We start from the raw sequence: 26,863 nt of genomic DNA, 5'->3' as shown, positions 1-26,863 counted from the left end.
TCCACCCTCCCAGCATTGTGGGTGACCTCCAACAAAGACATAGCATCGTTACATTCAGTAATTACATTCTTAACATCAACTACACCTGCATTTGATATTGGCACATGCAAGGGAGCCTCCTCTCCTTCTGTAGGTGAAGAAGACCCCTGTACCTCCACTCCACCCTCCCCCTCCCTCTGTCTATCCACAGGTTGTCCAGATATTACCCCAACATCTGTAAACAGTACCTTGGTAGGTCCAGAGAGTTCCGTGGGAGCATCCTGTGTGCATTTAGCAGGGGCATAGTAAGAAACAAGGGTACCTAAATCAGCACCCAACAACACCGCAGTGGGGATCTCCTCCGAGACTCCCACTTCTCTCATCCCACTTCCGGCACCCCAATCAATGAAAACATAGGCACGGGGTACTCGTTAGCGGGTCCCCCCGACTCCGGTGAGGGTAAAAAACTTTCCAGGGATGATGTCCCTTCTTTCTATCACCTCAGGTCTGACCAAAGTGACTTCAGCTCCTGTGTCACGGAAACTAGTAACGATCCGGTGGCCCACGGTGACTGGCTGCAAGTTGGCGGTGGTTACCCGAGTTTTCCTGCAGACGAACAGCACGGAAGAAGGGTTGCTGGCCGGATGGCAGGGGCTGTCATCTTCTTCTGCTCAGGGCACTGCGTCCTGAGATGTCCGGCTTCCCCACAGTCCCGCTCAGCCCTGCGCTATTCTCGCTCAGCCTGGCGTTCCAGAAACTGCAGGTACACCACAGGATCCGTCTCCCTGAGGTTTTGTAGAGATACTTGCATTTGAGGAGAGTCTATGATGGTTTCAGGCAATCTGATGCTGGCCTGCTCTTGTGGTGGCTTGGAGGTAACAATCCGTGTGTCCAGTGTCAGTCTCTGCTTGCCCATCTGGTGAAGCCGCCTCTGAACCACTGGGCTCTGGAGTAGCGGAAACCCTTTCTGGTCCAGTTTCCACCAGGTTCTGGTCTGCACGGATATCAAACTCCTGTAGGGCATGTATCAAGCCTTCACGATTTTTGCCACCAAATGTCAATTCCTCTTTCTGCGCACTCAGCAGTCAGTTCATTCTTGCTCATCTTTTTATATGCTGATAACCCAGACATGTTGCAAGCAGAAAATATAGAACAGAAAGAAGAGATAGGAAGAAGGTGTAGGAAGGAGCTGTTGCTGTATGTCTCTCTTGAACAAAAAAAAAAAAAAAAATATGCACCAGCTTGTCTCTAAGGACTGTTTCCACAAAGGTTACAATCCTTCAGTGCAGAGCTAACTCCTAACAATGCACTGAATGCTCTCAATGCGAAACTATCCCGCTACTCTGCCAGCCAATATGTGACGAAAGCGGGTGTCAGATCCCTGCCCTCCTCGCTAACTTGCAACGAAGGACCGGCCAACCTCACACCACGCTGTCACTTACGTAACAATGCCACTCTCAGCTGCGCCGAGCACAAAGATTTTTCAGCTTGCGGGACCACAATCTAGGTGCGAGCAGCCTGAGAGTGACTGTCACTGGGCTAATTACACAATTAACCCTTTAACTGCCACCACCCCGTTTAAAAGACCGAGCCGGGGGAGACTCGTAATTTTAGCAATACCAATTATAATTTTAGAATAAGCGTCTGCCGCACACAATGCCACCATAGACAGGTCTGCTCAGAGTCTTACTCTACAACAGTAGTGCCCTTCAAGAGGCAGGTTCGTTTATAGCTTGCATTAAGAGCTTTAGAGACAAGGTTAACACTTTTCAACATAAGGGTTTATTATGAAAAGGTCAAAGTTGATGCAAATAAAACATTTACAGAAAAAGGATGTTTCAAAAGATAAAGACAATATACAGCCACAAAGCAATAAGGTAGAATTGGGAAGAAAGAATACTTGCAATTAATGTCCAAGGGTTGATCAGAGTTCGATCGGTGTGCTAGGTAATCGGTCCTCGACTTGGCAGATGTTTCTTCTTGGATGGTAAAAGGAGAACTCACTATTGTCTTGGCATCTCCTCTTTTCTGTCAAATCAAAGGGGGTGTTGACAGCGACCAGTGACCAATCGTCTGGTCATCTTGTTTAGGGGTTGGTTGCTGGGAGGTGTCTACACTCATGACCACGTCCCAGGTAGATTTTGTGATACATATTCATATATCTGCATCTATAGTGTTTACAGACTGCAAATATCCATATTATTATTCAACGTGAGATTTCCTTCAAAACAAGTCTAAACATGCCATATCTATAATGTATAGCCTGCTTAGGAGGAATAAGTGGTACCAAGGGTTTCCCATATGACCTGCCATAGGGGTGTCTGGACTTGAAACGTTACATATTATCTGAGGAAACTAAATATGTCCATATTATGGTTGTGCTATTACTAAGTCGGAAGTTATGAAACATGCTGAAATTTCATACTTATTCCACTGTTTTAAGCTGGATGTGTATTCAGACAATTTACAACCGGGGCCTGTTAGGTCTCTGAATGGAGAGGGTGACAGTTTTACGACAGGCCTAAACACTCTGCCCTTTCAACAAGCTGTTTTTTTTTACTGACCTAGCCTGGTTCTGTTTTTTTCTGTTGAGATAACCTTTTCTGTTGAACTTAAAAAGCTTTGAATTCCTAAGACAAGGGAGGAGGGAGGAGGGAGTTCAGATTTCTCTGTAATGTTACATGGTTAGCCAAACTGTCATGGCTACTTCCACACAACATGGCAGCTAGCTACAGCTTTTCATGTTCAGTATGTGATATCGTCACAGTTTTGAGTAATTTTCTAGCAAAAAAAGATGATTTTTTTACATGTAGGAGAGAAGTGTCAGAATTGGCCTGGGTGCCAAAGGGTTAATTACCTTAAGTAACATACAAATATTATTATATATTGTTTTTAAGGTAATTTACTATATTTACTATATTTTCAAAATCTGTACTCAAGCAGATGGCTTAACGGACAAATTACTGAAGTTTGAAGTTATAACTTCCAACCAGTAATTTCACAGTAAATAGATAAATAATAAATTATTATGTTATAACATTTGGCATATAAATATATGATTTAGCTTGAATATAACAGTACCTTTTCAGCAGGCAGCAGATTATCATTCTCCCCCTTAGCTGTGTGAGAAAAACATGGGATTGTGGGTAAATCTTATACACATGAACACATGTTTTTTCCTTGTAGTTCCTTGTAGTTTGCAATAAGTTTCCTTGCAGTAATGCCGTGTACACACGGGCGGACTTTTCGGCATCAAAGGTCCGACGGTCTTTCAGATGGACTTTCAACGGAGTTACGATGGACTTTCGGCGGACTTGCTAAGGAACGGACTTGCCTACACACGATCACACCAAAGTTCGACGGATTCGTACGTAATGATGTAGGACCGGACTAAAATAAGGATGTTCATAGCCAGTAGCCAATAGCTGCCCTAGCGTCGGTTTTCGTCCATCAGACTAGCATACAGACGAGCGGATTTCTCGATAGGAACTGGGTCCGGCGGAGTTCCAGAGGAAAGATTTGAAACATGTTCCAAATCTAAAGTCCGTCTGATTTTCGACAGAAAAAGTCCGCTCAAGGTCCGATGAAGCCCACACACAGTCGGATTGTCCGACGGATTTGTTTCGTCCGACCAGTCCGGTCAAAAAGTCCGCCCGTGTGTACACGGCATTAGAGGGCTGGGCTGGAAGGGAGCATTTGTCTTTTAGACACATGCCCCTTCTATGACACTGCTGCATTTTTATTGGAAAGCTGGGACCAATGGTACTTTACCATTGATCCAAGACTCCAAGCTGTTTATTGAGCTCAGTATCTCTGACAAGAAGTGAGGAGAGGCACTGTGAGCTCATCCTCTGTCTGGTGCAGCAGCATGTGTCAGCTTGTATTTAAAGTGGCCGCTATGTATTTATTTTCTGACAGGCTGCGCAAGGAGCCCCAAATATCTGGAAACATAGGTCCAAATTTCTACCAGTGGTGGGGTAGGACTTAGGCTACATACCCCCCTATGACCTCAGGTCACCGAGCTACGACCCTCAATTTTTTATTATTTATTTTTTTTTAATGTTCATGGCCCTGCCTCACCTGCCTCCCCTGACTGCACGTCCCTGCTATATAGCCCTGAGAGACCTAAAGTTTCTCTGCCGCAGTTAAGTAATACAAATAGGCTTTGCGCGCACAAAAGTTTTAAAGGGACAAGCGTCCACTTTAAAGGGTAACTCTAGATTACCCCCATACAATAATATAAATATTGATATCGCTAAGTGATGGAACCATTGTCTTGCTACTCTAAACAAAAAAGTTTTAAAGAGACATGCGTCAACTATGAAGGGTAACTCTAGACTACCACCATGCAATACTTTAAATGTTGATATCAATAAGTAGTAGAACAATTGTCTTGCTACTCTAAAAACAAAGAGGATCATCAAAGACAGGTTCAACTTTAAAATATATGCTCACGCTTAGAGTTTATGATAATGTATAATAGATTGTTTTGTTGTTAAGTCGTTCAAATGTTTGTACAAAAATATTGCTGAGGGCTGTCTATCAACTCGTGGGGGGCTGGCCCATACATAAAATGGCGTGCAAGGCTTCGGACGTTCTGCCACCCGGGAGGACATCGTATGACGAAACACATAGGGCGAGGTCAGGACGCTGACACCAACACGCTGTCCAGGATTGTACTCGCAGCTCATATATGAACCACAGCGGCTGGAGACAATTTGGATACATTTCTATGCCTGAAATCCCTAGTGTCGGGTCTGACACTTGTAATGTGTAAGTTTAACTTTTAAATGTTTAAAATACATTTTTTAAAATTGGTATAACACTATTGGAGTATCCTTCTTCCTCTCCTTCCCACATATATATATGTGGATATCATGGCATGATTTACTGGAGATGACCTGGTGTACTTGCTAACAAATACCTCTGATTCAAGCATTGAAGCAAAAAGGTGCAGCTGCTGGTTTATAATTTGACCAGCTATTGGATCTGGTGAGTCAGTTTGGTACAGCTGGTGGAGGATCACATTTTGGGTGCAATTGTCAGTCTTTATCGGCACACAAATTTTACTGCATGGCACTGTCGCGGATTGATGTTTGAAGAACTGTCCTTATACATAATTTTTATCGATCAGTTCTTTAGATATTTTGATTGATATATTTTTTTCACGTATGTACTATACATTTTTTTGTTTATGCATCTTACATTTTTTTGGAACACATCATTTTGAACTTTATTTTTCACAAATAATTAATGTGGTTTATTCATAAGCACTTTGCACTTTATTGTTCTGTATATACATCAATTGTTTGTGTATTACTAATTGGGTATGGATTATATGTTTGAATAGTTCTCTTCACTATTAGATATATATAGGCATTTTTTGGACCAGCGCTGTTTTATTACAATCTTTATCTGCTTGGAGCTGAGATTTAAAATCTTGAAGTCCATAATAACATATCATTTTTTTAGGTTTGTAACCACTTCTATTTCATACAAAACACCAGCACACATGTTATATTATTTTATGTTATTTTTTTAAGAAGATTGTATGGGACTTACCAGGTTTTTCATGGCTGCATATTTTGTAGCTATGGTGATTGAGTTCACACCGATCAAAATATAGTTTTATTGCTGTCTGTGCTCCCGTTAACCACTTCAGCCCCGGAAGGATTTACCCCCTTCCTGACCAGAGCGTTTTTTGCGATTCGGCACTGCGTCGCTTTAATTGACAATTGCGCGGTCGTGCGACGTGGCCCCGAAACAAAATTGACGTCCTTTTTTTCCCACAAATAGAGCTTTCTTTTGGTGGTATTTGATCATTTCTGCGATTTTTATTTTTTGCGCCATAAACAAAATAAGAGCGACAATTTTGAAAAAAACGCATTATTTTTTACATTTTGCTATAATAATTATCGCAGCTCATATATGAACCACAGCGGCTGGAGACAATTTGGATACATTTCTATGCCTGAAATCCCTAGTGTCGGGTCTGACACTTGTAATGTGTAAGTTTAACCTAAAAAAATTATATGTTTTTATGAACTTCAAGATTTTAAATCTCAGCTCCAAGCAGATAAAGATTGTAATAAAACAGCGCTGGTCCAAAAAATGCCTATATATACCGCGCACACACGGCAGTAAATTCAAAGTAACATACGGGTACGTTACTTTGCGCAGCCGTGCCATTCTGCCGACGTAAAAGTACAGGAGCCGGTCGGGAACCGGTTAAGGAGATTCACCCTCTCTATTTTTCCTGTTTGCCATTATCATTAAACGTGACAGTAAAAAAAATCCCAGATTTTGGGTTGTCCCCAGAAAAGTAATAGCAGGGAAATCTGGCAAAGGGGACACTAGATCTGGTGACCTGGGGGTCTCCAAGAGTTTACCTTAATTTGCAGAGATTTCCTCTCACTTCCTGTTTGGCTATGGGACAGAAAGTGAAGAAAAATCTCAGCGATGAGACACAAAAAATCTGTTAGGGGTTATAACCCTCCCTTGCTCTATTCAAAACGGAAAAAAAAAAGTTTTGCCTATAGTTCTGCTTTAACCACAATGTTTTTTCAGGGTAGAGTGGGGAAAGTTTACAACCTGTTTCAGATGGATTGTTTGCCCCCCAAAAAAATATATATCACCAGCCGCTACTGACATTCGCCGCTCCATAGAGAGCTATGGATGATACAGGCAGACCCGATTGGCCCATCAGTGTGAAAGGGGCCTTAGGCAGCTCTTAAGAAAAGTAACAGCGGAACATTGGTTCATTTTTTGTATAGACTAGAGTTCCAGGTTTTATTGTCAAAGCCTAACAGAAAAAGCTGAAGTTAGAAGCTGACTGGCTACCATGCACTGCTGCGCCAGATTCCGAGTGCTCCAGTGTTAGTAAATCTCCCCCATAGTGAACTTAAAAGAGAAGAACGGGTTTACAAAAAAACATTTATACTCACCTAGATAGCTGCAGCATCGCTTCGTTGCTGCTGCTATCCCCTGCTGGCTTTGCACCGAGAATTGAGAAGACTGCTGATCGCTCAGTTTTCGGGTCCACGCTGAGCACAGAGCGGTAACTGAAAGTCTCCGCTCTGTGCTCTGCCTCTCCGGCGCTCACTGGAGAGCCGGACTGTGGAGGGGACAGGAGTTTCTGGCTAAGGCATCTTGGCACATCCTGACATTATTGTCGGGATCCCTTCAGAGCCTGGACAGGTTCTGTGATGTCAGCCGACAGTGGACTTTAACTTGCTGTCGGCTAACTCTGGGTCACAGGAGTGCAGTCCTGTGACCCACAAGAGAAGTATGCCCAAAAAAGCATTGGTCATACTTCTCCTTTAACCCTTAATAAGATTAACTTCTGGATTTTACAAACATTTCTGCTACTTTCCTCACTGAACTCTAGAAATAAAAACCTGACACAAATTCCAACTCTTTCCGATGTTGCCCACGGAAGTTCACACTTATTGTACAGGTGACATCACAATGTAAATTTTGGGTTTCTGCTGCTATACACTCAGAATAGGCTCAGTTGATCACAAAGCTATAGGACATAATTTCTATCGCTATAATAACCCTTATGCCGTGTACACACGGTCGGACTTTACGGCAGACTTTGCCCGGCAGACTTTTCAACGGACTTTACAACGGACTTTCTGAATGAACGAACTTGCCTACACACAATCCACCAAAGTCTGTCGAATTCGTACGTGATGACGTACGACCGGTGAAGTGAAGCAATGAAAGTGTAATAATCTTTTAAATTTCGTACCTGGGGGTGTCTATAGTATGCCTGTAGTGGCGCATGTTTCCCATGTTTAGAACAGTCTGACAGCAAAATTACATTTCTAAAGGAAAAAAAGTCATTTAAAACTACTCGCGGCTATAATGAATTGTCAGTCCGGGAATACACATAAATGTTCATTGTTAAAAACGGCAAGGGATTCCCCCGCAAGGGAAGCCCGAACCAAAATTTAAAAAAAAAATACGTGGGGGTCCCCCCAAATTCCATACCAGGCCCTGCAGGTCAGAATTTTAAAAAAAGGGTGACCCCGCCCCCTCTGACAACACGGGGAAAGCCACAGGGAAGTCCCCGTGCATCAGAGGGGGGCAGGGTCACCGGGTGGCCCCGCCCTCCGTTATATAAGAGCTTTCACCTGAACAGAAGCGTCACACAGCGGAAGACCCCCATTGAGGCAGATTGGAGGACGAAGCGGAGAAGAAGAAAGATGCCGGACAAGAAGACCAGAGGAAGATAAAGGAAGAAGCGGGGGAAGAACAAGATGTAGGAAGAAGAAGAATACCGAAGGAAGACCAGAAGAAGATGGAAGAAGAAGCAGGGAAAAAAGAAGACATTAATAAAGGAATTGTCAAAAACCGTCTATTGTCTTTTTTTAACATTTTTGACACTTTTTTTGTGAAATGGTAGGGGTACATTTGTACCCCATTACCAATTCACACGGGGGGGCGGGATCTGGGGGTCCCCTTGTTCCGATAAGCCCCCCACCCGCAGACCCCCACAACCCTTGCCAAGATGAGGCCCTTCTCCCCATCAACATGGGGACAAGGTGCTTTGGAGGGCTACCCCAAAGCACCCTCCCAATGTTGAGGGCATGTGGCCTGGTACGGTTAAGGGACTGGTATGGAATTTGGGGGGGACCCACACGCATTTTTTTTTAATTTTGGTTCGGGGTTCCCCTGTGGGGGAATCCCATGTCATTTTTATCAATGAACTTTTATGTGTATTGCCGGACCGACAATTCATTGTAGCCGCGAGTAGTTTTAAATTACTTTTTTTCCTTTAGAAATGTCATTTTGCTGTCAGATTGTTCTAAACACAGGAAACATGTGCCACTTTACAGGCATACTATAGACACCCCCCAGGTACGCAATTTAAAGGAATATTACACTTTTATTGTTTCACTTTAAACATTATTAAAATCACTGCTTCCGAAAAAAACGGCCGTTTTTTAAACTTTTTTTTGCATTGATACATGTCCCCTGGGGCAGGACCCAGGTCCCCACTTTTTATGACAATAACTTGCATATTAACCTTTAAAATTAGCACTTTTGATTTCTCCCATAGACTTTTAAAGGGTGTTCCGCAGCTTTCAAATTTGCCGCAAACACCCCAAATTGTTTGCCATTCGGCGAACAGCCAATGTTCGAGTCGAACTCATGTTCGACCCGAACATAAAGCCCATCCCTACTGATCACTGCATAAATGTCACTGGTGAATTCAGTGGGAGTTATTAAGTTCCCTTCAGCATCCGTTTGTGTCAGACTGACCCCCGCACTATCGCCATCCAATTATAAATCGCTGATCGCCGCCATTAGTAGTATAAAAAAAAAAAATGTAGCGCTGGTAGATTTACAATCTACCGCAGATTAGGTAAATTTAGTAAATTGTGTGTTAGGAAGGTTAAAAGTTCGCTCCGGTGGGTGCCGCTGTTACCATTGGTCAGTGTTGGAAGGGCAACGTGTCGAAGTGTATAGATGCTCCTCTGTCTCGAAGACAGGCTCGGTGGAGGTGGTCCTCCGAGTTGCATTCTGGGAAGGGGGTATTTATGGGACAGACGCCATGTTCTAGGGTTAGTTTTTTTCAGCCACCTGCTGGCCCTCCTGGCCGACAGGTATGTGTTAAGGAGCTACCTCGTGGTCCTCCGATCGGGAGGCCCACGATGCTACGGCGCAGGGGTGGGTCCAGAGGCTTGTCTGGGGCCTACCACCGTGGCCAAGGAATGGTCCTGAGCTGTCTGTCCTGTGTGACGAAGCTGGACAGCCGAGGAGATCCCAGGGGAGGACCCGTCTTGCAGAGATCACGCAGCGTGCTGGTCTATAGAGGGGCCTGGTGACTCGGTTGGAGGACGTATTCGAAAGAAGTAATTATACAGCATAGTGTCGCCGGTTCGGCTTAAAGGTTCAGGCACTGTGACTGCCTGTTCACTGCAGAAGATCTGATACATCCTGTGGCAGAGGATCGTGCAGATTTACCCCCCCAAGTAAGTCTGTGGCAGAGACTTTAGATTTGTGCTGCGTGCTGGCTGCTAGACCGGTGAGAGAGGCCTATCCAGACGAGCAAAGAGTGCGTCCCATGAAGGGAACACATTCCACATAATCATCTGAATTCTACCGGGACATTTGTCGCTAAGATTTTGTAAGAAGATATTTGAGTTTCTCCTGAAGGTTTTCTTTTCCGTCTCTTTCCTGCTACTTCCTAAAGTTTGACTGTTTAATAAAGCATTGAAAATGTACTGCAGTGTTGGCGCGTGTGTCGTCCAGCAGTAAACTCAACAGAACCCCTAGACCCGGTGCCGGTGAAACAGAGGGAAGCAAAGTGAAGGTAACAGACCCGCTTAAACCAGCAGCTCCACCGTGAGTTAGTGCTACACTTAAAAAACCTGTGAGCTGCTATGGTAAACTAAGTGAGTTCTGTGAGCTGCTGGCACTTAACACAATCCCATATAGTTATGTGTAATAAACATTAAACCATAAATCCCTGAGGAAGACACGTGGCCCTGTGGTGTAACATGTAGGGGAGGGGCAACTGACGTTGCGATGCTCTGGTTTGAATGTGTTCCAACGTGAGTAGTATTGAGTTGCAACACCATATTACCGATCCATGCCAGCGACGTGTGTTATATGCCATTTTTAGTGTGGTGCGCTACAAGCACCTTTTAATTGTAAGTGTTTATTTGGCGGAGTAGGAATAAAAGATTAAGTGTTTTAACAAAACAATATAAGCACTATTGTGTGGCACTTTTCCTTTCTTCTATGAAAATGGCATATTGGAATTTGGAGTGAGGATATCTATACAATGCAATAAGGAGGAAGAAGGAGAGGTGGAGGATCCCTACTATACAGACAGATAGCCCAGTCCCAGAGGGACACAAGCGCTATCTGACCAAACTTAATTGTAAGGTCACATAAATCCAGGTGAGAGCACACCCGGTGGAGGGGGAGCACAACAGTTAAAGGATTAAGAGCTCTGCATGAAAAAAATTAAGCGAAGATTCACGTGTGAAGAATAATTTACATTTATTATATTTTTTCTACATAAAATGTTTTTTTATATTGTTTTTATTTTATTTTTATTTTGAAGTTTAGACTGCACAGATTTACTATTAGAATTTCAAGGACTAAATTTAGTTTAAGGTTTATGAACACAAATTTTTGATGTTTTTTAAGATACTGTATTTCATTACTATTGAATATACTGTATATTCACTGGATTTATATAGTCGTAGGTGTTCGGTTAAGAGTATTTTAAATTTTTAGTTCAATCTCATTTTAAATGTATAGAAAGGTTAACATATACAAAGTAGTAGCAAACGCCTGCTTTGATAATATAAAGTAGAAAGAATACAATCTCTTATGTGCAAAGTCAAGAACACATATTCATAAAACAAGCAAGTACTGGTGATTGTAAAGGAAGCAAAAAATACAGGGTACCAGTGCCCTTCCTAAAAGGTATTTTTTTTCTTTGGACTTTATATGGACAGATTTTTCTTTTGAAAGACATTATTTTCTTTTATTCACAGGTGTCTGTTTTTAATTTTCATTAGTCATTTACAGCCAAATGTTTGTTATGAAATACTCTGCATAAGATAATTGTTGTGTGGTTATAAGTATTACATCATTCACATTATTTGAGTACTTTTTAGAGATTAGCGCACCTTTTTTTAAATATTGTCTTGTGTTTGGACTAATTTGGTTGCAGCTCTTTTTAATTCGTGATTTACTTTGCATCAATTGTTTTGTTCACTTACATAGAGAGATGGAGGGATAAGCGCAGGAATCTTTATTTATTTATGAACATGTTATACTTACCTGCTCTGTGCAGCAGTTTTGCACAGAGCAGTCCCAATCATCCTCTTCTCTGGTCCCCCATGGGTGCTCCTGGCTGCTCCCCTCTGCTGTGCAGAGCTCTGCCCAAGCCATGCTCTGTGTGTCCATTAAGGCTTGCCCCCCCCCCCCCCCCCACTGGCTGTGATTGACAGCAGCAGGAGCCAATGGTTCCTGTTGCTGACTCTCTGTCCAATAAGGAGGGGGGGGAGCCGCTGATCTCATACACAGCGCTGGTTAGAGATCATTCTCAGGTAAGTATAAGGGGGGGCTGGGGGGTAGCTGCATCCAGAAGGTTTTTTTACACCAATACAGAGAATGCATTAAGCTCTTAGCACTGGCGCCTCACGGCCCTTTAAGAGGTTTATGATGCCAGGAGGCGGGGCGTGGCCTAAGATCATGTGGCCGCTGTGATTGGCTGCCAATCACGGCAGTCACGTGGTCCCAAAACAGTTAGTCAACGGTAACAGTATCGAGAATGCGCAGCGCTCGTGCTCTCTTGGCACAGGTGTATTGGGGCAATTCACGCAAATATGTGGTCCCTCGGCACTAAGGACCAGGCACCAAGAGGCCACATATTTGCGTACGGCTGGCGCCAAGGGGTTAAGGTAAAAAAAAAAAAAACTTCTGCTTTAGAACCTCTTTAAACTGGCTGACAACTTCAAGGGTCAGCTACAGACTATGGAGATTGCCACCCCAACTGGAGATGTGGATGTGATAAGTGTGAATGTGATGTTAGCGCTTTTAAATCACAATGGCACTGCTTCAAATGAAAGATCTGTTTTGTAGGTGACAGCATGTTATCCCACGATGCAGAGATAACAACCTTGATATATTAATGCCATTTCTAGTTAAAGGACCCAAATCAAAAAATGCCAAAATATTCCCTCCCTCAGTCTTCTGTGGCAAATGAGGGAAGGTGAGGAATATAGCATGCCAAGGCACACTACAGTTTATCTCTGAGAAAGGGGGTGCATCCCCCGAAACACGTCTGCCAACTGAATGACATATCAGGTCAGGTGACACTCTACCACCACTAGACATGATACAGTAAATAAAAATGCCGTGCTGGAAAAAATACACTAAAAAAATATAAAAGCAGCAGTAAACAGTGCGACAACACAAAAAGTCAATATTAAATTATAAACTGCACTAGAAGTTCAATAAGTTACTTTAAATAAATATCCTGTAATGAATTCAGATCAAAAAGTCCAAATTATTCTTCAAGCGAAAGCACTCCGGATCACCAAAACGCTTCAGAGTACACAGAATTGATTAACAATCCAACTGAAGAACCCAAAAACCATAGTAGTAAGTTGCCCTTACCAGAACAGCAAACAATGTGGACGGATGGCTTAAACCCAGCCAGGGCCTTTAAGGTAGAGAGTGATCCGCTCTGTCCAGGTTCAGGTTACCATTCCCTCAGTTTATATACACCGAAAGAAGGAAATAACAAAAAAAAACTGGCCATAGTGTAGTATTGCTATATATCATATGTAGACATTCAATTATGACCAACACCCTGATGTTGACATAAAACAAAAGGTGATATTCCCACCACCGTAGCTGTAGAGTATGCTTACCAACTCGCAAGCTTTAAAACGCATTTGGCTCAAAACCCCACTATGAATCAATTGAATGGTGATAGGGAGTGAATTATTCGCCCACTGCAGCCAGGAAATCCATATCCTCAGTATGTGACCCAAAAAGGAGATAAACTGACCATAGTGTAATACATCCAAGAGACACTGTTCCCAAGCTGGCACTCACGGCCCACTGTTCTGTCTCCAAGGCCATCCGACCTGTCAGCACATGAGTTTGGTGTGATATACTGATTGTACTTCAACTCTCTTGTGAGTATGAAATTGGCGTTTGTGTTTATTTTTAATTAAAAAAATGTATATAATTAGTGTAGCACTTCATCAGAGGATCTAAAAGCTTTCGGTAATGCACCCTCCTGTTTGTTCTTTTTATAGGTGAGAGTTAAAACCCGCAGCTCAACTGCTTGCTTTCACCACCCCACTTCCAAATGAGCCATTACATGAGTTTTATTACCAAGAAGCTTGGCAGAACTGATTCATATATTATGTAGCACTACCCCCTATGGAGCTACTGGATTTTGGGTCCCCCTTTGTCTGCACAGCCAGGCAAAATGCATTTTTAGCAGGCACATGTAGTCAGAAAACCAGTCCAAGGGCTTTGGTTTTGTTATTTATTGGGATACATAACTTGGATGGGGTTAGGGTGATTATAGGATTCCTAGAACTTGATCAATGTAGAACTTTGAGGATAACTTGAGTGATCACAGACTTTTAGCAAAAATCCCAGACTGTACTCCCTCCAGAATAACTGTCGTCCTAGCTAGCCACAAGTCTCAACTTGATTTCAGGTACTTTAGTCTTCCCTGTGAAATGCCAGCACACCTGACTCCAACTGAGAATTCCCAAACAAGAGTGAAGGATAACAGCACAGTATACTGTACTGTCCCTCTGAAAGCTAGCTGAATATTGCACTCAGCGCAATCTTCTTTGTAGGCTTTGGGGGGTGAAAAGTGTAGAAGAACTTCAAGGACAACTGTGGCTACACTGTCTTCTGAGCACAAAACTCCAGACTGTGCTCCCAGAGGGAATTACTTCGTACCAGGGCATAGCACTGGTACATTAGCACAAGATTATCTCAAGCAGGGGTTGAAGGTGTCAGTAGCTATCCATCCCGAATGGCTAGCTGGGTATTGCACCTGGCTGCCTCTCCCTTATAGGCTTTGGGTGGTGAAACAGACAGAAGTTACTCACTCAGTCCTTTAGAGTAGAACTATAGGCAAAACTTTTTTTTTCATTTTGGAAATAGTAAGAGAGGGTTATTTTATTTTTTTCAATACGGATAGTACAGACATCTCAACAGAAATATAATGACCAAGGTATATGTTGTAACGATCTGGGGTGATTAAGCTCAAGTGGTGTATGCGTTTTCAGGAACACCGGTCAGTCCAGACTGTATTTAAGGGCGTGGCAGCCCAAGTTTTATTTCAACAAAACAAACTTCACAGAAAGTCTTCCCTCGGAGGGGGTTCCAACATCATTGTATAACAGAAAACCTTCAGCCTCCTAGCTCATTCACTCTTATGCCCCGTACACATGGTCGGATTTTCCGATGAAAAATGTTCGATGGGAGCCTGTTGTCAGAAATTCTGACCGTGTGTAGGCTCCATCGGACATTTTCCATCGGAATTTCCGTCACACAAAATTTGAGATCTGGATCTCAAATTTTCCGACAACAAAATCCGTTGTCGTAAATTCTGATCGTGTGTACACAATTACCATGCACAAAGTTCCACGCTTGCTCGGAATCAAGCAGAAGAGCCGCACTGGCTATTGAACTTCATGAATCCATGAATTTTGTTGTCGGAATGTCCGATCGTGTGTATGCGGCATTGCTTGGTCAAACTCCCTCCTGGAGCTTACTTGCTCAGCTGTGTGCTGCTTGGTCGCGGGCCACATCTGCCTCCTGCAGACATACATGCTCAGACTCCTAGAGGCTGTCTGTCTCTCTTTCATGGAGCCGTCTCCATCCGAAAGCCCTCCCGACTCCTACACCAGGCCACCTGCCTGTAGGGTGGAGCTGTTCCCAAGTGTGAGCCCTGAGCTCTCTTCCTGAGGGGGAATATAAACCCAGCCCACAGGTGTGCATAGCTCCCAACTGTCCCTCATTTTGAGGGACTGTACCTCATTCTGAAGAAAGTCCCTCTGTCCCTCTTTCCTCCTCATTTGTCCCCCATTTTGATCTTATCTATATAGTTGTATATAAAATGCAATATTTATCTTAAAAAAGTGTTTCACAGTTCTAAACTTTTCATTTAATTTCTACATTGCTGCATATGTAAATTTCATAAGCCAATATAAAGGAATAGTAGTGGTAAAAAAGCGCTTGTGGGTTTAGCCACTCATTTTCTTCGCACCAGAACTTCCGAAACAGAAAAAAATTGTGCGAACATGCGAACAACATTAACCGCTTGCCGACCGGCTCACTCTGATATGCGTCGGCAGAAGGGCACGTACAGGCATATTAATGTACCTGTACGTTGCCCCTTAAGAAGCGGCTTGCAGGCACACGCGTGCACATGAGTGTGATCACGGGTCCCACGGACTCGATGTCTGCGGGTATACCCGCGATCGTCTCACGGAGAGGAAGAATGGGGAAATGCTGATGTAAACAAGCATTTCCCCGTTCTGCCTAGTGACATTGATCACCGCTCCCTGTAATCAGGAGCAGTGATTAGTGTCGTGTCACACATAGCCCTTCCCCCCACAGTTAAAAGCAGTCCCTAGGACACACTTAACCCCTACAGCGCCCCCTAGTAGTTAACCCCTTCACTGCCAGTCACATTTACAAAGTAATCAATGCATTTTTAATCACACTGATCACTGTATAAATGTGAATGGTCCCAAAATAGCACCCGAAAAGTGTCCGATCTGTCTGCCATAATGTCGCAATCATGATAAAAATTGCTAATCACTGCCATTACTAGCAAAAAAAAAAAAATATTAATGAAAATGCCATAAAACTATCCCCTATTTTGTAGACGCTATAACTTTTGCGCAAACCTATCAATAAACGCTTATTGCTATTTTTTTTACCAAAAATGTGTCAAAAAATACATATCAGCCTAAACTGAGGAAAACATATGTTTTTTTATATATTTTTGGGGGTTATTTATTATAGCAAAAAGTAAAAAAATAATGCGTTTTTTTCAAAATTGTCGCAATTTTTTTGTTTATAGCACAAAAAATAAAAACTGCAGAGGTGATCAAATACCACCAAAAGAAAGCTATATTTGTAGGGAAAAAAGGACGTCAATTTTGTTCAGGAGCCACGTTGCACGACCGCGCAATTGTCAGTTAAAGCGACGCAGTGCCGAATTGCAAAAAGCGCTCTGGTCTTTTGCCAGCCAAATGGTCCGAGGCTGAAGTGGTTAAAGTCTATCTGACACGAACGTGAAAAATCAAAAATGCTCATTTTAAAGGCTTATATATGCAAGTTATTGCCGGAAAAAGTGTTTGGGGACCTGGGTCCTGCCCCAGGGGACATGTATCAATGCAAAAAAAAGTTTTTAAAATGGCCGTTTTTTCAGGAGAAGTGATTTTAAGAATGCTTAAAGTGAAACAATAAAAATGAAATATTCCTTTAAATATCGTGCCTGGGGGGTTCCCTTAGTCTGCCTGTAAAGTAGCACATTTTCCCCATGTTTAGAACAATATCACAGCAAAATGACATTTCTAAAGGAAAAAATGTCATTTAAAATTCCTCACGGCTGTAATATATTGCAATATACATAAAAAATCATTGAAAAAAACTATTTTTTTTTAAAAAGCGTGCCCCCCCCCAAAAATGCATACCAGACCCAAAGGGCCTGGTATGAAAGGGAGAACCCATGCCGTTTTTTTCTTAATTCTGTCATAGGGCTCCCCCTAACCACTTCAATACACTATATTATATATTGTACACTGCACTATATACCCTGCACTGTATTATATATACACAACACTGACTGCACTATATACTCTGAACTGCAGTATATATACTATACGGACTGCACTATATACTCTGCTGAAAAATTGGGCCTTGGGCATTGGTGGTGGCAGAACACAGTAACCCCTCACAGTTACTCTTGTTGGACGCAGGAACGGTCCCTGCCATTAAATATTATTTCAAAAATTATAATTACATGCCCCTGTTAAACAGGGGTAGAAACATTGGGCCTTAGGTGTTGGTGGTGCCAGAACACGGTAACCCCTCACAGTTACTCTTGTTGGGCGCAGGAACGGGCCCTGCTGTTAAATATCATTTCAAAAATTGTAAATACATGCCCCTGTTAACCGCTTTCTGCCCGCCGGCCATCATATGACGGCCAGGCAGCGCAACTCTCGTTCTGGGCGGGCGTCCATTTAAACAGGGAATGCGCGCGATCGTGTGCTTATCTCCCTGTACCTTCGATGGAGGTGTGTCACGAAGACACCGTTCGCCACCGAGGGGGGTGAACAGCCATTGGGCATGGCTGTTTACCACATGATCGGCTGTGATGAAGTCACGGCCGATCACAGGTGGTACTGCCCCACTCTGCATGGCGCATGCGCGCGATCGCGAACACGCCGGCCACGTCAGTGGCGGCGTGTTCCCGGGAACACTGCTCATCACCAATGCTGGTAAACAGCGATTGTCCGGTGGCTGTTTACCACGTGATCGGCTGTGATCCTTTCACAGACGATCACTGAATGTCAACAAACCGCGGTAACGAGATGTTAACGGGTTCTTCTTCTCACACATCGATCGCGTGTGAGAAGGAGATTGTCGTAACATCTCATTACCGCTTACAGTGTACACCAATCACACTGATTGCCCCCCCAATAAAGAGGACCTGTCACCACCCATTAAAGTACCTGTCACAGTTCATCTGAGTACCTGTCAGTCCATATGAGTACCTGTCACAGTTCATCTGAGTACCTGAGTACCTGAGTACCTGTCACAGTCCATATGAGTACCTGAGTACCTGTCACAGTTCATCTGAGTACCTGAGTACCTTTCACAGTCCATCAGAGTACCCGAGTACCTTTCACAGTCCATCTGAGTACTCGAGTACCTGTCACAGTCCATCTGAGTACCCGAGTACCTGTCACAGTTCATCTGAGTACATGAGTACCTGAGTGCCTGTCACAGTCCATTTGAGTACCTGAGTGCCTGTCACAGTCTATATGAGTACCTGAGTACTTGTCACAGACCACATGAGTACCTGTCACAGTTTATATGCGTACCGAGTACCTGAGTACCTGTCACCGCCCTTCAGAGTACCCGAGTACCAGTCACCAGCCCATCAGAGTACCCGAGTACCTATCTGTAGCCCATCAGAGTACCCGAGTACCTGATACCAGGCCATCAAAGTACACGAGTACCTGTCACCAGACCATCAGAGTGCCCAAGTACCTGTCACCAGCCCATCAGAGTACCTGTCTGCAGCTCATCAAGTTACCCGAGTACCTGTCTCCAGCCCATCAGAGTATCCGAGTACCTATCTGCAGCCCATCAGAGTACCCGAGTACCTATTTGCATCCCATGCCTCATAGAATATACGTTGGGGTATTTGCTTTCCAAAATGGGGTCTTTTTGTGGGTAAAATATGAGTACCTGAGTACCTGTCACAGTCCATATGAGTACCTTTCACAGTTTATATGAGTACCGAGTACCTGAGTACCTGTCACCACCCTTCAGATTACCCGAATACCAGTCACCAGTCCATCAGAGTACCCGAGTACCTATCTGTAGCCCATCAGAGTACCCGAGTACCTGTCACCAGGCCATCAGAGTACCCGAGTACCTTTCACAGTCCATCTGAGTACCCAAGTACCTGTCACCAGGCCATCAGAGTACCCGAGTACCTGTCTGCAGCTCATCAAGTTACCCGAGTACCTATCTGCAGCCCATCAGAGTACCCGAATACCTATTTGCAGCCCATGCCTCATAGAATATACGTTGGGGTGTTTGCTTTCCAAAATGGGGTCATTTTGTGGGTAATTCCACTGGGCTGGTGCTCAAGGACCTTCAAAAGTGTGATAGGTAGAAATTAAATGAGATGTGTAATTTATGCTCCTAGAACGCCTGAAGGTACTACTTCAATTTTGGGCCTCTGTATGTGGCCAGGCTGTGTAAAAGTCTCACAGATGTGGTATCGCCATACTCGGGAACAGTAGCAGAATGTATTTTGGGGTGTAATTTTTGCTATATACATGCTTTGTGTTAGAAATATCTTATAAATTGACAACTTTGTGAATAAAAAAAAATGCGTTTTTCATTTTTTTCCACATTTTCCAAAAACTTCTGGAAAAAAATGAACCGTTCAAAAAACTCATTATGCCTCATAGATTATATGTTGGGGTGCTTGCTTTCCAAAATGGGATCATTTTGTGGGCATTTCCATTGTCCCGGTGCTCCGGGGCCTTCAAAAGTATAATTGAGAAATGAGATGTGTCATTTACAGTATCTCACAAAAGTGAGTACACCCCTCACATTTTTGTAAATATTTTATAATATCTTTTCATGTGACAACACTGAAGAAATTACACTTTGCTACAATGTAAAGTAGTGAGTGTACAGCTTGTATAACAGTGTAAATTTACTATCCCCTCAAAATAACTCACCACACAGCCATTAATGTCTCAACCGCTGGCAACAAAAGTGAGTGCACACCTAAGTGAAAATGTCCAAATTGGGCTCAATTAGCCATTTTCCCTCCCCGATGTCATGTGACTCGTTAGTGTTACAATGTCTCAGGTGTGTATGGGGAGCAGGTGTGTTAAATTTGATGTTATCGCTCTCACTTTCTCATACTGGTCACTGGAAGTTCAACATGGCACCTCATGACAAAAAACTCTCTGAGGATCTGAAAAATAGAACTGTTGCTCTACATAAAGATAGCCTAGGCTATAAGAAGATTGCCAAGACCCTGAAACTGAGCTGCAGCACGGTGGCCAAGACCACACAGCGGTTTAACAGGACAGGTTCCACTCAGAACAGGCCTCGCCATGGTCAACCAAAGGAGTTGAGTGCACGTGCTCAGCATCATATCCAGAGATTGTCTTTGGGAAATAGACGTATGAGTGCTGCAAGCATTATTGCAGAGGTTGAAGGGGCGCGGGGGGCGGGGGTCAGCCTGTCAGTGCTCAGACCATACTCTGCACACTGCATCAAATTGGTCTGCATGGCTGTCATTCCAGAAGGATGCCTCTTCTAAGGATGATGCACAAGAAAGCCCGCAAAAAGTTTAGCAGACTAAGGACAAGCAGACTAAGGACATGGATTACTGGAACCATGTCCTGTGGTCTGATGAGAAAATAAACCTATTTGGTTCAAATGGTGTTAAGCGTGTGTGGCGGCAACCAGGTGAGGAGTAAAAAGACAAGTGTGTCTTGCCTACATTCAAGCATGGTGGTGAGCTTGTCATGGTCTGGGGCTGCATGAGGGCTTCTGGCACTGGGGAGCTACAGTTCATTGAGCTAACCATGAATGCCAACATGTACGGTGACATACTGAAACAGAGCAAGATCCCCTCCCTTCGGAGACTGGGCCGCAGTGCAGTATTCTAACATAACGACCCCAAACACACCTTCAAGACAACCACTGCCTTGATAAAGAAGCTGAGGGTAAAGGTGATAGATTGGCCAAGCATGTCTCTAGACCTAAACCCTATTGAGCATCTGTGGGGCATCCTCAAATGGAAGGTGGAGGAGCACAAGGACTCTAACATCCACCAGCTCCATGATGTCGTCCTGAAGGACTGGAAGAGGACTCCAATGGCAACCTGTCAAGCTCTGGTGAACTCCATGCCCAAGAGGGTTATGGCAGTGCTGGAGAATAGGGATGAGCCAAACACCCCCCTGTTAGGTTTGCACCAGAACATGCCAACAGGAAAAAAGTTCGTTCAAACGCGCAAACACCGTTAAAGTCTATGGGACACGAACATGAATAATCAAAAGTGCTAATTTTAAAGGCTTATATGCAAGTTATTGTCATAAAAAAGTGTTTGGGGACCTGAGTCCTGCCCCAGGGGACATGGATCAATGCAAAAAAAAGTTTTAAAAATGGCCGTTTTTTCAGGAGCAGTGATTTTAATAATGCTTAAAGTCAAACAATAAAAGTGTAATATCCCTTTAAATTTTGTAGCTGGGGGGTGTCTATAGTATGCCTGTAAAGGGGCGCATGTTTCCCGTGTTTAGAACAGTCTGACAGCAAAATTACATTTCGAAGGAAAAAACCCATTTAAAACTACTCGCGGCTATTGCATTGCCGACAATACACATAGAAGTTCATTGATAAAAACGGCATGGGAATTCCCCACAGCGGAACCCCGAACCAAAATTTTTTTAAAAAAATGACGTGGGGGGTCCCCCTAAATTCCATACCAGGCCCTTCAGGTCTGGTATGGATATTAAGGGGAACCCCGGCCAAAATTTAAAAAAATAATGACGTGGGGTTCCCCCTAAATTCCATACTAGACCCTTCAGGTCTGGTATGGATTTTAAGGGGAACCCCGCGCCAAAAAAACCCCCAAAAAACGTTGTGGGGTCCCCCCAAAAATCCATAAAAGGCCCTTATCCGAGCACGCAACCTGGCAGGCCACAGGAAAAGAGGGGGGGACGAAAGTGCGCCCCCCCCTCCTGAACCGTACCAGGCCACATGCCCTCAACATTGGAAGGGTGCTTTGGGGTAGCCCCCCAAAACACCTTGTCCCCATGTTGATGAGGACAAGGGCCTCATGCCCACATCCCTGGCTGGTGGTTGTGGGGGTCTGCGGGCGGGGGGCTTATCGGAATCTGGAAGCCCCCTTTAACAAGGGGACCCCCAGATCCCGGCCCCCCCCTGTGTGAAATGGTAAGGGGGTACTTACCCCTACCATTTCACTAAAAAACTGTCAAAAATGTTAAAAATGACAAGAGACAGTTTTTGACAATTCCTTTATTTAAATGCTTCTTCTTTCTTCTATCTTCCTTCATCTTCTTATTCTGGTTCTTCCTCCGGCGTTCTCCCGCTGTGTGACGGCGTCTCCTCGTCTGACGGTTCTTAAATAACGGGGGGCGTCTGATGCACGGTGACTTGACGGGACTTCCCTGTGACGTCACGGGGAATGCCACAGGGAAGTCCCGTCATGTCCCATGTGTCAGAGGGGGGCGGGGTCACCGGGTGGCCCCGCCCCCAGTTATTTAAGAACCGTCAGACGAGAAGACACCATCACACAGCGAGAGCCTCCCTCCATGCCAGCATGGGTGCGGAGCGGCCCGGAGAAGAAAATGAAGAAGAGAAGAAGGAAGAAGAGAAGAAAACGAAGAGAAGAGTGGGAGCCTCCCCCCATGCCATGGGTGTGGAGCGGCCCGAGGAGAAGAAGATAGAAGACGCCGCGGAGGAGATGCTGGACAAGAACGCCGGAGGAAGAACCAGAAGAACCAGAAGAAGAAGATGAAGGAAGATAGAAGAAAGAAGAAGCATTTAAATAAAGGAATTGTCAAAAACTGTCTCTTGTCATTTTTAACATTTTTGACAGTTTTTTAGTGAAATGGTAGGGGTAAGTACCCCCTTACCATTTCACACAGGGGGGGGCCGGGATCTGGGGGTCCCCTTGTTAAAGGGGCTTCCAGATAACGATAAGCCCCCCGCCGGCAGACCCCCATAACCACCGGCCAGGGTTGTGGGGATGAGGCCCTTTTCCTCATCAACATGGGGACAAGGTGTTTTGGGGGGCTACCTCAAAGCACACTCCCAATGTTGAGGGCATGTGGCCTGGTACGGTTCAGGAGGGGGGGGCACACTCTCGTCCCCCCTCTTTTCCTGCGGCCTGCCAGGTTGCGTGCTCGGATAAGGGTCTGGTATGGATTTTTGGGGGGACCCCACGAAATTTTTTTTTTGGTGCGGGGTTCCCCTTAAAATCCATACCAGACCTGAAGGGTCTGGTATTGAATTTAGGGGGAACCCCACGTAATTTTTTTTTTTAATATTGGCCGGGGTTCCCCTTAATATCCATACCAGACCTGAAGGGCCTGGTATGGAATTTAGGGGGACTCCCACGTCATTTTTTTTTTTAATTCTGGTTCGGGGTTCCCCTGTGGGGAATTCCCATGCCATTTTTATCAATGAACTTCTATGGGTATTGTCGGCAATGCAATAGCCGCAAGTAGTTTTAAAGGGGTTTTTTCCTTCGAAATGTCATTTTGCTGTCAGACTGTTCTAAACACGGGAAACATGCGCCCCTTTACAGGCATACTATAGACACCCCCCAGCTACGAAATTTAAAGGAATATTACACTTTTATTGTTTCACTTTAAGCATTATTAAAATCACTGCTCCTGAAAAAACGGCAGTTTTTAAAACTTTTTTTGCATTGATCCATGTCCCCTGGGGCAGGACACGGGTCCCCAAACACTTTTTATGACAATAACTTGCATATAAGCTTTTAAAATTAGCACTTTTGATTTCTCCCATAGACTTTTAAAGGGTGTTCGTCGGCATTCGAATTTGCCGCGAACACCCCAAATTGTTCGCTGTTCGGCGAACTTGCGAACAGCCAATGTTCGAGTCGAACATGAGTTCGACTCGAACTCGAAGCTCATCCCTACTGGAGAACAATGGTGGCCACACAAAACATTGACTCTTTGGGCCCAATTTGTACATTTTCACTTAGGGGTGTACTCACTTTTGTTGCCAGCGGTTTAGACATTAATGGCTGTGTGTTGAGTTATTTTGAGGGGACAGCAAATTTACACTGTTATACAAGCTGTAAACTCACTACTTTACTTTGTAGAAAAGTGTAATTTCTTCAGTGTTGTCACATGAAAAGATATGAAAAAAAAAATTACAAAAATGTGAGGGGTATACTCACTTATGTGAGGTACGGTATGCTCGTAGCACGCCTGAAGGTGCTACTTCAATGTTGGTCCTTTGTATGTGGCCAGGCTGTGTAAAAGTCTCACACGTGTGGTATCGCCATACTCAGGAAGAGTAGCAGAATGTATTTTGGGGTGTAAATTGTTGTATACATATGCTGTGTGTGAGAAATAACCTGATAATATGACAATTTTATTGTGGCAGCCCAATTTTATGTAAACAAAACAAACTTCACAGAAAGTCTTCCCTCGCAGGGGGTTCCACCATCATTGTATAAGAGAACTTCAGCCTCCTGGCTCACTCACTCTTACTTAGTGAAACTCCCCCCTGGAGCTTACTTGCTCATCTGCATGCTGCTTGGTCGCAGCCCACATCTGCCACCTGCAGACATACACGCTCAGACTCCTGGAGGCCGCCTGTCTCTCTTTCATGGAGCCGTCTCCACCTGAAAGCCCTCCCGACTCCTACACCAGGCCAACTACCTGTAGGGTGGAGCTGTTCCCAAGTGTGAGCCCTGAGCTCTCTTCCTGAGTGGAATATAAACCCAGCCCACAGGTGTGCAATCATGCCTGTCTTTGCAAAAACCAGGCTGAATAATACACACTGTGACCTGGGGTCACCTCTTCACAATACATATATATTAGACTAACTGTGTGTATATATATATATATATGTGTGTGTGTATATATATATATATATATATATGTATATATATATATATATATATATATATAACAGTCAATAGGTGGGTTATCTTCTTTTCTTAATGCTCTGTAATATCCAAGCACAGTCAAGGTGGACTCCCAATCCTCCACCAAAAATAATTAGAAAAAAGACGGGACCAATGCTTCGATGCAATTCTTCTTTACTTAAAGTTTTCCAAAATACAGAAAGTGCAGGTGTGCAAGCCACTGTACAGTATCGAGCATGAATTGCTCTTCATCAGGCTTCTCTGGCTATGTGTGAAGACACTGATAAAAATTCTTTCCTTTATCCACAACCCAACAGGTACCACAGATGTGTATAATCTCATCATCACAATTAGCAGCAATCAATGATAATAGCATTAACCCCATCCAACTAATAGTAATGAAGAAAAACAGTGTATGCTGTGAATCAGTGAAATAGCATATATACAAAATACTACATATATACATAAATACAATAGATATTCCGTATCCAGAACTCATATACCATCAGGATATTTAAATTAGCGGCATAATATATTGTCAAAAAATAATTCATATATACAATTTCCCTAATTTCAATCTGACACTTCTTTGTTTCAATATTCATCCAGAGTGTGTAACCAATTGTGAATTTTCAAGGTAGGGAAAAAGAAAGGGATGCTTTCCCTGTCTAAATTGTATTCAATGCAATCTTATGTTAAAGGGCGATCACTATGTTCTATGTAATCATAGGTGTGCACAGGGCGTGTGCCGGGTGTGCTTGGGCACACCCTAATCACCCCATGCGGTGCAGATTCCCCCCTGCTGATATTTCACCAAAGCCCCCCAACTGGGTTTAATTTTTTTTTTTTAATAATACAAATATTACATATATTACCCCACACTGCCGCGTCTTAAAGGGCAACGTACAGGAACGTTAATATGCCTGTACTTGCCATTCTGCCGATGTATATCGGCGTGAGCCGATCGGCAAGGGGCTAAGTACTTCAGGTTCTTCAGGTTCACCCTATAGCAGTTTTACTGCTACAGGGCATCACCTGTGTGCCGGATCACAAATATATACGTGATCCAGCTCTTTCGGGTAGGCGGCGTGCAAGCACTGTGATCACACACAGCGGTAGCCCAGCGCCGGGTACTGCAGACTCAATGTATGATTGAGCAGAGAGGCAGAACGGTGGTCTCCCTATGTAAACAAAGCAGATTGTCATTCTGACAGGAGGGAAGGCATGGATCTGGTGTCTCTGCAAAGCAGGGACTAGGATCCATGTCGTCCCCTAGTAAAAGCACCTCCACAGTTAAGTAAAACACATGCTAGGCACACAGTTAACCCTTTGATCACCCCTGATGTTAACCCCTTCCCAGCCAGTGTCATTAGTACAGTGACAGTGCATATTTTTTAGCACTGATCACTGTATTAGTGTCACTGGTCCCCAAAAAGTGTCAGTTAGTGTCAGAATGTCCAATGCAATATTAGACTGCTATAAGTCGCTGATCGCTATAATGTTTGGGCAAACCAATCAATATGTGCATATTGACCTAAATTTTGAAGATTTTTTTTTTAATTGGATAATTAAAGCAGAAAGTAAAAAATATTAAAAAATGTCAATCTTTTTTTATTTATAGCGCAAAAAATAAAAAACGTAGAGTTGATCAAATACCACCAAAAGTCTTTTTTTTATTTATAGCACAAAAAATAAAAAAACGCAGAGGTGATCAAATACCACTAAAAGAAATCTCTATTTGTGGGGAAAAATAGGACATACATTTTTTTGGGTACAGCGTCGTATTGTTAGTTCAAATAATGCAGTGCCGCATCACAAAAAATGGCCTGGTCATAAAGGGGGTAAATCTTCTGAAGGTCCGAAGTGGTTAAAGGAAAAGTATAGCCAAAGCTCTTTTAGTTGGGCTTCTCCTATGGATCACAGGAGTGCAGTTTGTTTTGCACTCCT

General features: G+C 43.7%; 1 protein-coding gene across 1 annotated transcript in view; it reads right to left on the bottom strand.

Annotated features, from left to right (window-relative positions):
* Positions 1-26,863, bottom strand: part of SYNPO2L (synaptopodin 2 like) — a 192,867-nt gene that overhangs the window by 139,524 nt on the left and 26,480 nt on the right. The window lies entirely within an intron of this gene.

Source organism: Aquarana catesbeiana, linkage group LG08 (genome assembly GCF_042186555.1).
Source record: "Aquarana catesbeiana isolate 2022-GZ linkage group LG08, ASM4218655v1, whole genome shotgun sequence".
NCBI lineage: Eukaryota > Metazoa > Chordata > Amphibia > Anura > Ranidae > Aquarana > Aquarana catesbeiana.
The sequence above is the reverse complement of the archived record's forward strand: the minus strand, read 5'-3'. Positions and strand labels throughout refer to the sequence as shown.